Below are 10,717 nucleotides of genomic sequence, written 5' to 3'. Positions count from 1 at the left end.
TTATGTATTGAGATAGATTTCAGGTCCAGATTTTGTGGCTACCATAGGTTCATACACTTATTGATCACTCTCATAGATGTGCCTCACAAAGGTACAAGATGTGGAGCTCAAGAGTTACTTTATGATCTTACTGATAGGCCTAACTCTGATCAAGAAGCTTTCTATTTTCATCATCTTAATGGTGGATATAAAATTTTGGTCCCCCCTACAAGGTATTCAGAAGACCACAATATTCAGATGTGCCTCACAAAGGTACAAGATGTGGAGCTCAAGAGTTACTTTATGATCTTACTGATCATGGGCCTAACTCTGATCAAGAAGCTTTCTACTTGCATCATCTTAATGGTGGATATAAAATTTTGGTCCCCCCTATACAAGGTATTCACAAGACCACAATATTCTTTGGAGCAGTGACAACTGCATTGGCAGGTATCTGCTAATCATTTCCTCTAAAACTGGATGCCAAGTACACATGTTAAATTTGTACATATAAGGTAGCATCACCATTTGTCTTTTTGGGCAGAGGGCATAGTCCTTTTTCTTTCTTTATTTTAACAAAACTATTATCGGGTAATGGTCTTTCCAACCATTAGCATAGTATTGCTTGGTAAGGGTTGCCTGTGATTTTTCGATAAAATCCATATCCTAGCATCGATTCATGCACTAAACAAAGAATTTGTTTGCAACACCTAACATCTCAAAATAAACATTACTATTTTCAATCTCAAATAGCATTGTGCGAAGAGAATTGGAGGTGTGTACCTTCATGCAATTTCGCATGAGCTTCTCCCATCCTACATTGCATGCCCCTCTTGCAAGTCTCTCCATTGCTCTGCTTGTAGACTAGACTAGCGTCCACACCATCGCTGGGGGAACTGGAGATCACAGAAAGAATGGCTCTAGTGGAGCAAGGGATGGGAAAAGGCCATTAGGACCCTTAGGTGGGGAATCAAGGGATAATTTCATATGGATTAGAAAATCAGTGTTGGTCCCTGGACTAATTGGCTTTCACTTTGGCTACCCTGTTTTTGGAGAGAGAGCTAGAGAGCACCCTGGGGAAGAGCTATGGGGGGCAGAGGAAGACTGCACAATGCGAGTTACAAGCTATGGTGTGTGCGTTCATGGATGCCATGGCGCCGCTCTTTGCCAAATTCGAATTGCACGCTCACCTCAATGGCCCCATTCACTCTTCCACCCTCTTATGCACACCTCTCCTTTTATCTGCTTCTCCTCCTTCTTCTTCTCTGTGTCAAAAACACACTCCTAGCATCTCCCTCTCTCTCTAAGTGTGTGAGACTGTCTGTGCAGAGAGCTCGCTAGCAGGCCTGAGCAAGAAAGGCCTCATCGACTTGCTAGGTGCTCAAGCCATCATCCTCGAAGGTGCACATCCTTACATTTCTTTTGCTGCTATGTTGATGGTTGGCCCACCTAGGCACTGTACTCTCGCCATGCCGACCTCTAGCTGCATTCATGTACTCTCGCCATGTTGACCTCTAGCTACACGAATGCAGGCAACTTGGCTATTGCAAAGTGGGTGGATGGTTGTGCGCTTTGTTCGTTTCTTCTCAATCCTTGCATTTCTGGCCGCTATGTTGATGAGTGGCTCGCTTGGGCGCTGTACCCTCGCCATGCCGACCTCTAGCTGCATTCGTGTACCCTCGCCATGTTGACCTCTAGCTACACGAATGCAGGCAACTTGGCTATTGCAAAGTGGGCTTGCATTTTTGGCCGCTATGTTGATGAGTGGCTCGCTTGGGCGCTGTACTCTCGCCATGCCGACCTCTAGCTGCATTCGTTTATTCTCGCCATGTTGACCTCTAGCTACATGAATGCAGGCAACTTGGCTATTGCAAAGTGGGTAGATGGTTGTGCGCTTTGTTCGTTTCTTCTCATCAATCCTTGCATTTCTAGCCGCTATGTTGATGAGTGGCTCGCTTGGGCGCTGTACTCTCGCCATGCCGACCTCTAGCAACATTCGTGTACTCTCGCCATGCCGACCTTCGGTTGCACGATTGCAGGCAACTTGGCTACTGCGAAGCGGGCGGATGGTTGTGCGCTTTGTTCGTTTCTTCTTACTCCTTGCATTTCTGGCCGCTATGTTGATGACTGGCCCGCCTAACCTCCAGATGCACAAATGCATGCAACTTGGCTGCGAAGCGGGCGGATGGTTCTACGCTGCAACGTGCGTTGGATGGTCATGCAACGTGCGTTGGATGGTGGAGGTGGTGTGAGGTCTCATTATATGGAGGTGCCCTGATACACTGAAATAATCAAACCAGCCTTGGGTGTTGTTGCCGTTGTGGGTCCCCTCGCTTCCTAGCAGCATTCTCTTCGCGCTACGCATGAATGGCCCCGTTGTAGTTGGTGCCTGGTGTTAGACGTGGCGTTGAATGTGCAAAAGCCACTGCCCACCACGTAGAAAAAGCAAGAGAGATTGAGCTTCAGAAGACCAACTTGTGGCCTATGTTGGGGCTGTGCTAGCATAGGGGCTAGAGAGAACGAAGAAGGGAGGGAGAGTTAGCGCATAAATGTGCTCTTGCCGCACCCGGAGTCTGGGCCGCCAGGCCTACCAACGATGGGTTGCTGTACAGATGCCATGCATAAGACTAACTTTTGGCCTGTGTTGGTTGTGCTAGTGAAGGGGCTAGAGAAAGTAGAAGGGAGGGAGAGTCGGCATCCAATGTGTCATTGATAAAGAAAAGTTGGTAAAGAGAAGCCCAAGGTCCAACGTCTCTCTGTCTATCTCTGTGTTTATTAGACATTTTAAAATTTGAATTCCCAAGGCCTTGGCTAATGGCTCATTATCCTCCAGTCATTTATTGCCTCTATCGTCTGACAGGGCCTAGAACACCTAGAAAAGTTTGAAGGGCTAAAAATATTGCCATGTGGCAATAGAGAAAGTTTGAGACATGCTAGGACGTTACGCAGGCCAAAGGCTGCAAATGGGTTAGAGGAATTTTGTTTTTTCCTCATCAAGAGTTCTCTATGGCCTACTCGAGGGTGCTTGTCACCCAGAGGATTAATTGCAACTATCATGTTGATGAAGACTATCATGCTGGAGACGGCGGCCTTAAGCTGGTGCCCTGCTTTGGCGTGGTCATGAAGGACAGATATATGGAGGAGGAGAAAGAGTCTAAGGAGGAGGAGGAAGGCATCACTGTGAAGCCAAAACATCGTGCATGATCTTTCGAGGAGAATGCGCAAAGCTTAGAGAATGAATTGATCTGCTCCAGTGTTTTTCCATTGGTATCTGGCAGCAACACCAGCACAAAGAAGATCGAGAGCAGTGTGATGCCTGCGAGTAGCCCAAATGTCTTGGTAGTAGGTGTGATGGCCTTGGTGATGCTGAGGAACGTAAGGGCCACTGTGCCGCTCACATCCTTGTTCATGAACACGGAGATGCCCACTGCCGTGGAGCAGAAAGACAGAAGGGGGGGGGCAATTGAACCTAACGGACCCATGAAGGCCATAAAATGCCCTGGCTCCGCATAGTCTGGCTTTTGCCTTTGTGGTGGAGCAACGGCAATAGCCCTCAAGGGGAGAGAGGGAGTTTGGAAGAGAGAGAGGTTAACTCTAACGTCTAGTTTTCTCCCTCATATTAAAGAGGCTTGCAGTAGACTTTTTATTTGATTTGAAAAGAGAAAGGGAGGACGTGTAAATGCTAGTCTAGAAAGTAGAGAGGCCTAAAAAGATTGCCACATGTTACAAAGGAATGCAAGCCCCTCTATATTATATATTGAAGCTATTGTTGGCAATGGTTCCTCTCTCTCTCTACAATGAGAGAGACATCTCTTCATACCCATCTCCCTAGATCCACTTGTATTCTATTTTCTCTAGCCTCTTTTGCACTTCTCATGAGAGAGAGAGATAGATAGATAGAGAGAGAGATAGATAGATAGATAGAGAGAGAGAGAGAGAGAGAGAGAGAGAGAGAGAGAGAGAGAGAGAGAGAGAGGATGCCAAAACCCATATACCTTGATTGACAATGCCATTGAAAACCACACAACCCAGTCCCATGGGCTAGAAATGTTGAACTGAGTGATGCTAGAGTGCCAAGTCACCTAGCAAACTTTATCCCACATGAGCTATCATAGCTTTGTTGTACTTTCCTCGTATAAAAAGAGGACAGTTCAAGCATTGGAATATAAGCACAACATCTCAAGTCTTTTTATGAGTACAAGTTTCCATCTTGTAACCTGACTGAACTTGAGTCTAAACTTAATTAGCACACACTCATCACCATGAGTATTGTTCATTTTTATCCACCTTAGATTAGTGTTATCATCAGTGTAGGATTAGATCAAGATTAGGATCTAAGTAGATAGTTGATTGTCATTAGGGAGCTTGATCATGGTATCAAAACCTAAGTTGTCATAAGTGTAGGATAAGATTAGGATAAGGATCTAATTTGATAGTTGATTGTCATTAGAGAGCTTGATCCATGAATTTCATCATGGTATTAGAGCCTAGGTCCAGCTATCCATTAGCTTAGCTTTAGCCTTCTCAGCTTGATTTCAATCTCATTAATCCTAATCATTCTCATTAAGCCACTAATCCATATCTTATCTCTTCTTCACCATTTGTGGCCAAGCTTTGAGTTGATCATTCTCCTCACTGAAGGCACCATTGGGAGAGATATTTTAGGCACCATTGGGAGAGATATTTTAGGCATACATTGGCCTCATATTTCTCTCCAATCTCACCATAGCAATTAGACAATTTCTCTCTCTACAGGCCGAAATAGGTGCATTTTCGTAACCTGGTCTTTTGAGCCATTCTACCTCTACGCTTTGAATTAAAGAAAATTATCTTAGCCAAGCGTAGAGCATAGTATAAGCATCCCACATCTTGAATCTTGTGAGCAGCATTGATGCACCATACAATGCGGGAGAGCCCAAAAACCAATCCGCCACCTAACTGCATAAATCCGCCTTTGTTTGTGTTTTTTGAGCTCATTGTCCTAGTCAAATCTTTGCTCCTAGTATAGCCAAGGGAAATAAGCCTTGCTAAAAATCCCTTTTAATGGTAGCTTCCACAAGCTCAATTGAAGCCTCCAAAAAATCGGACTGTTAATCATCATGATTAAGCATTGATTACTATCATTAGTGTTGTATTGCTAGAAATTGAACTGAACCAAAGATAAAATTGAAAAATTAGAGTGTTATTCCATTGTGGGAAACTTTTGTTGCATCAAAATTCATCTCAACCATTTGCATTACTCAAACTTAAGTGAATTTTCACCGCATTGGGTTTATCTCTAGTTTGCAAATCACTTGTAAAAGGGTAAGACACTGCCTGAGCACTAAAAGCAAGGCTCAAGGTAAGATCCCCTTCTAATCATGGAGCATGTAGAAGTCATCTCAAGATTTAATGGTGATGGTTTTTTCACATGGCGAGCAAGACCATGTACTTGCTTATGTGTAAGGGGCCTTGGCACCTTATTAAGGATGAAGAAGTGGAGGTTGAGCCACTTCAAAACAACAAAGCATTGGGCCTCATCGCTCAAAATCTTCGTGATGATGTGATTAGTCACATTGATGGCATCAAGGAAGCCAAGTTGGCATGGCAAGAACTCAACAAGATTTTTGGCACCGACTCAAAGAGCTCAAACAGCTCAAAGATCAACCTTCTCATGCAATTTTACAAGCTCGACAACAAGGAGATTGAGACCATGGCACAACACATCAGTAAATTCAAAGGTATCAAACAAAAACTTAGCGCATTAAAGAAAGTCATTGAGAGGAAGATGAATCTATTGCTGTATTGGTAAAAAGTGTTGACAAAGAACCTTATGAATCAATTGTTGCTACACTTAAAAATGTGCCCAACACTAAACTTCAAGATGTAGAATCATCTCTACTTGAACAAGAATCCAAATTAAAAAATAAAGAGTCATTCAAATCACATTCAAGTGAGCAAGCACTGTATACAAAGGGTGAGAGATTTCAAAGAACAAATGAATCAACATCTCAACTTCCAAGATGCTATCACTGTGGAAAACTTGGTCATACCAAGAATGAATGTTGCAATAAAGATAAACCAAAGCTTGTTTGTGACTATTGTGAAAAACTGGTCACCTAGAAGAAGATTGCTATCAAAAAAAGAAGCAGGCAAACTACATCGAGGCCAAAGCTATCCCAGCTGAAGACGTGCTCTTCTAGAGAAAGAACCATTGTACTTTTCACCCCTCTTGTCTCTACAAAAAGTGTGATGTAATCAGCCTCTGAGGCCATATGATGCACTCAAGCTGAAATTCATAGCCAAAGTAGCTATAATGCCAAAGTAGCAAAAAAGGCAAAGTAGCCTAGCACAAGGGAAGAGAGAGGAAGAGTGAAAGCCTATAAATTATACCCAATCTACCATCAAGGTGGGGTGTTGAAATGAGTGATGCTAGAGTGCCAAGTCACCTAGCCAAGTTTATCCCACATGAGCTATTATAGTTTTGTTGTACTTTTCTTATATAAAAGGAAGACATTTGAAGCATTGGAATATAAGCACAATATCTCAAGTCTTTCTATGAGTACAAATTTCCATCTTGTAACCTAACGGAACTTGAGTCCAAACTTAATTAGCACACACTCATCTCACCATGAGTATTGTTTATTTTTATCCACCTTAGATTAGTGTTTTCATTAGTGTAAGATTAGATCGGGATTAGAATCTAATTAGATATTTGATTGTCATTAGGGAGCTTGATCCATGAATTTCATCAAGAAATTCAAACTTGAAAATAGAAGGTTTTGTGCAACCACCACCCTTACATTATCATTGTGTGAATATGCAGAAAACATGCTTAGAATAAAATTTGAAATGGAAAGGGGGGTAACATAGCACCTAGAGGCTTAGAGTTGGGCAAAACAAAGCCAATCCATATCTTAAGGATGATGAACAAATTTTGATGGAACTCTAGAGATTCCATTCAATATCTAGAGAAGTTTAATCAAGTTTGTGAAGCCATGGATAGGATTGATGATCCCACCAAGATTTGTTCATTTGGACTTTCCCTTGAAGGTAAAGCAGGCTAGTGGTGGTTTAGGTCTCTAAATGCACTTAAAAAGCCCAACTATGAGGTCTTGCGACACAGCTTCATTGTGGGATTCTCACCCAGTAGATCCTCATTAAAACTATACAAGCATGGAGTGTTCTCCATTTGCTAAGGCCTAGATAGAGACATTATTAAGCTCATTTCTCACCACCCACCAATGAGAGCTATGACATAGCTCATTGTTTGTAAACAGGCAGTAGGGTAGATTTGGCACCATGATAGATACACCCTATGCCAATGCATCCATTAGCGTTACCAAACCCACTAGCCAACTCCTCAACCTTTGACACAAACTTTAGTGCCTGCCTACCAAAACCCCTTACCAAGAGGTATGTATAGACCACAATAGTTGCCATATCCACCTTTGGCATTACTACCTCAACTAGTATCACACTAGTAAAATAGTACTCAATGACTCTACCTACAGGAACATGAGAGCTACAAGTCTAAGTCTTATGGACATTAAGATCCATATAAGTAATGGGTATCCATATTAATCTCTAACAATAAACTATGGCTCATTTGCCATAGTGCAATAAAGAGGAAGAGACAATGTTTCCAACTTTTAGGATTCGGTGTCTATGTTAATCATAGAAGAGAACTATTTGGGTGACGACTCTTTCTCCTAAAGCAAGAACACTTCAGAACAGGCCTTCTACTCAAATTTAGTTAGCGGTAGAGGTAGAGGTTGCGGTTGAGGCCAAGGTAGTGACTGTTTTGGAAATCAGACTTATGGATAACAACAATCCACTGATTTGCAAGCAACAAATATACATAGGTGAAAAGATGTAGGGGGGAGAAGAGAGCTTGAGCATCTTGCACACACACACTCACACAAACCCTAGAAGAGAACACACAAGGTGAGAGGCTGAAAATTCTTCTTCTTCTTACAGAACAAAAGAGGTCTACAAAGAAGATAAAGTGACTAACACTCATAATAGAGTATATACAAGTGGTCCATAATGTGAACACGCTAAGAGTAGTGGGTAGATGTGGACTAGTCGGTGTAGTCTAGCTGTCGAATCTCTCGCAAAGATATGTTAGTGCCACCTACTACCAAACCCGCTAGTGATATAAATGTGGAACGGTCATGCAGGTGCCTCGTGAGTGTTAGCTCATGTTGATCTTGACACCTCAACACTCCCCCTCAAGCTCAACTCCAGCTTATGAACTCCAAGCATATCTCGAAATTTGCGAAGCTTCTCAACTCCTAAGGCCTTCGTGAAGATGTCAGCAACCTGATCTTGTGTGCTGACGTAGGCCAAGTCGATGTCGCCTGCCAAGACTCTCTCCCTGATGAAGTGGTAATGTACCTCAATGTGTTTTGTCCATGCATGGAAAACTGGATTCTTGGTGGCCAACTATATACTACTAAGATTATCACAATATATGACAACCTTTCTCTCCACATGCAACCCCAAATCAGCAAAAGTATCTTGCGTAACCATGCTACCTCACACGCCGCCCCACCGCAGCTCCTCTGTACTTTGCCTCTATGCTCGACAAGGCAACTGTGGGCTGCTTCTTGTTGCTCCATGTCACAGGCAGCACTCCTCAATGAAGACATAAATCCATTGGTAGATCTCCTATCTGAGATGCTACTTGCCCAATCTACATCTGTGTATCCATATAGCTCTCGGATGGTACACCTGCTGCATAAAACAATGCATAATCAACAGTGGCCCTAAAGTACCTAAGTGTGCATCGCACACTGTCAAGATGTGGTTTGCATGGAACCTGCATAAACTGGCTCTCTAAGCCAATAGTGTAGCTTAAATCTAGCCTGCCGAGCGACGATCATGACATAGATCAAACTCCAACACCATATTAGTGAATTTGGGAATTTCCCAATTCCCATTTTTGAATACTTAAAAAAGGGGACATGGATAACATGTTTGTAAGTTTCTCAAAACCCTATCATATGACCTATCGTTGGAAAGCGCTTGAAAAATGGAATCTAAAGAGCTATAAAGCGCTCATTTTGGATTAGTGGTGTTCAAGTTATGGTTAATCCAAACTTTTGACCACGTGTCCCAAACTTGTGGGAAATTCCCATATTCCCCAATATGGTGTTCTCCCCACAATCTTCCTGTACATAGTGGGATCCTCCAACACATAACCTGCATCCACACTAAGCTTGCCATTTTGATCTAATGGCACCGAGATTGGCTTACAATCAGCCATCCCATCCCATACTTGGACAACATGTCCAATCCATACTGTCTTTGTGATAGCCAAATACCCTCAGGTGCGCGAATGACCTCAATTCCCAGAAGTAGCGCAGATCTCCCAAATCCTTCATCTCAAACTTCCTTTTGAGAAGACTTTTCACATGCTCAATCTCATCCAAGTTGTCAACCCCAACAATAAGATCACCTACATAAATGGTGATGATCACAATACCCTTATCACTCTTGCGCACATACAAAGCAAGGTATGTTTACTTTTTTCCTTTATCTCCTATGCAAATAAGCTTTCCATGAAAGCTTTCTTGTCTTTTCTCTCTTTTAAGTTTTTCTTTTCTTCTTTTTCCTTCTTATTGAAGTTTAACCATTAAGAGTATTTTTCCTTCTTCTTTTTTCCTAATTAAGAGCTCTCCATTAATGTTTTCTATGGTAAGAGATCTTGATTTTTCTTAATACTTGTTTTTCGTAACTTGGTTTGCTTTTATAGGTTTTCAACACATACAAGCCTCACAAGAGATCTCTTTCTTGTATGTTTCTTCTTTTATGCTTTTACATGTTTATAGGGTTTGTTAGGTTTAGGGATTTTAAGATTAGGGTTTGTTTCTAATACTTTTTTTTTCTTGATTTAGTTTGACTTTGTAGATTTTCAACACGTACAAGCCTCACAAGGTAAGAGATGGGTTTGTTATTTTTTCCATGCTCTATGGATAGCCTTTTGAGAGCTATGCTTCTCTCAAGAGATGGCCATATGCCTTAGCCTCATGCATGAGATAGCCATATGCATGAGGCTATATGCATAAGCTTTATACATGAGGCTTATGCATAAGCTTTATGCATGAGGCTTATGAATAAGCCACATGCATGAAACTTGTGAATAAGCATGCCGGTAGAAACCTAGGTATGCATGTAGCTTCCAATGCATGCTGGATGCTTCCTAGGCATGCCGGTAGCTACATAGGCATGCTGGTAGCTTCCTAGGCATGTGGATAGCCTCCAATGGTGATAGCTACCAATACATGCCGGTCGCTTCCAATGCATGCTAGTGGCTTCCAATGCGGTGCTACCAATACATGTCGGTAGCTACCTAGGCATGTCGATAGCTTTCAATGCATGGCGATAGCTACCAAGGCATGCTGGTAGCTACCTAGGCATGCCGGTATCTTCCAATGCATGCTGGTAGCTACCTAGGCATGCCACTAGCTCCCAGTGCATGCCAGGTTCTCCCAATGCATGCTGGTAGCTACCTAGGCATGCCGATAGCTTCTAATGCATGCTGGTAGCTACCAATGCATGCCGATAGCTACCTAGGCATGCCAAAAGCTTCCAATGCATGTCGGGTGCTACATAGGCATGCTGATAGCTTCCAATGCATGCCGGTATAGATACCTAGGCATGCCGATAGATTCCAATACATGTCGGGTGCTACTAATGCATGCCGGTAGCTTCCAATGCATGTCGGCAGACCAATGCATGCTTGAGACTTATG

The sequence above is a fragment of the Cibotium barometz genome, chromosome 29, assembly GCF_041138505.1.
Source record: "Cibotium barometz isolate CiBa-2024 chromosome 29, ASM4113850v1, whole genome shotgun sequence".
NCBI lineage: Eukaryota > Viridiplantae > Streptophyta > Polypodiopsida > Cyatheales > Cibotiaceae > Cibotium > Cibotium barometz.
This window is presented reverse-complemented; position numbering follows the sequence as displayed.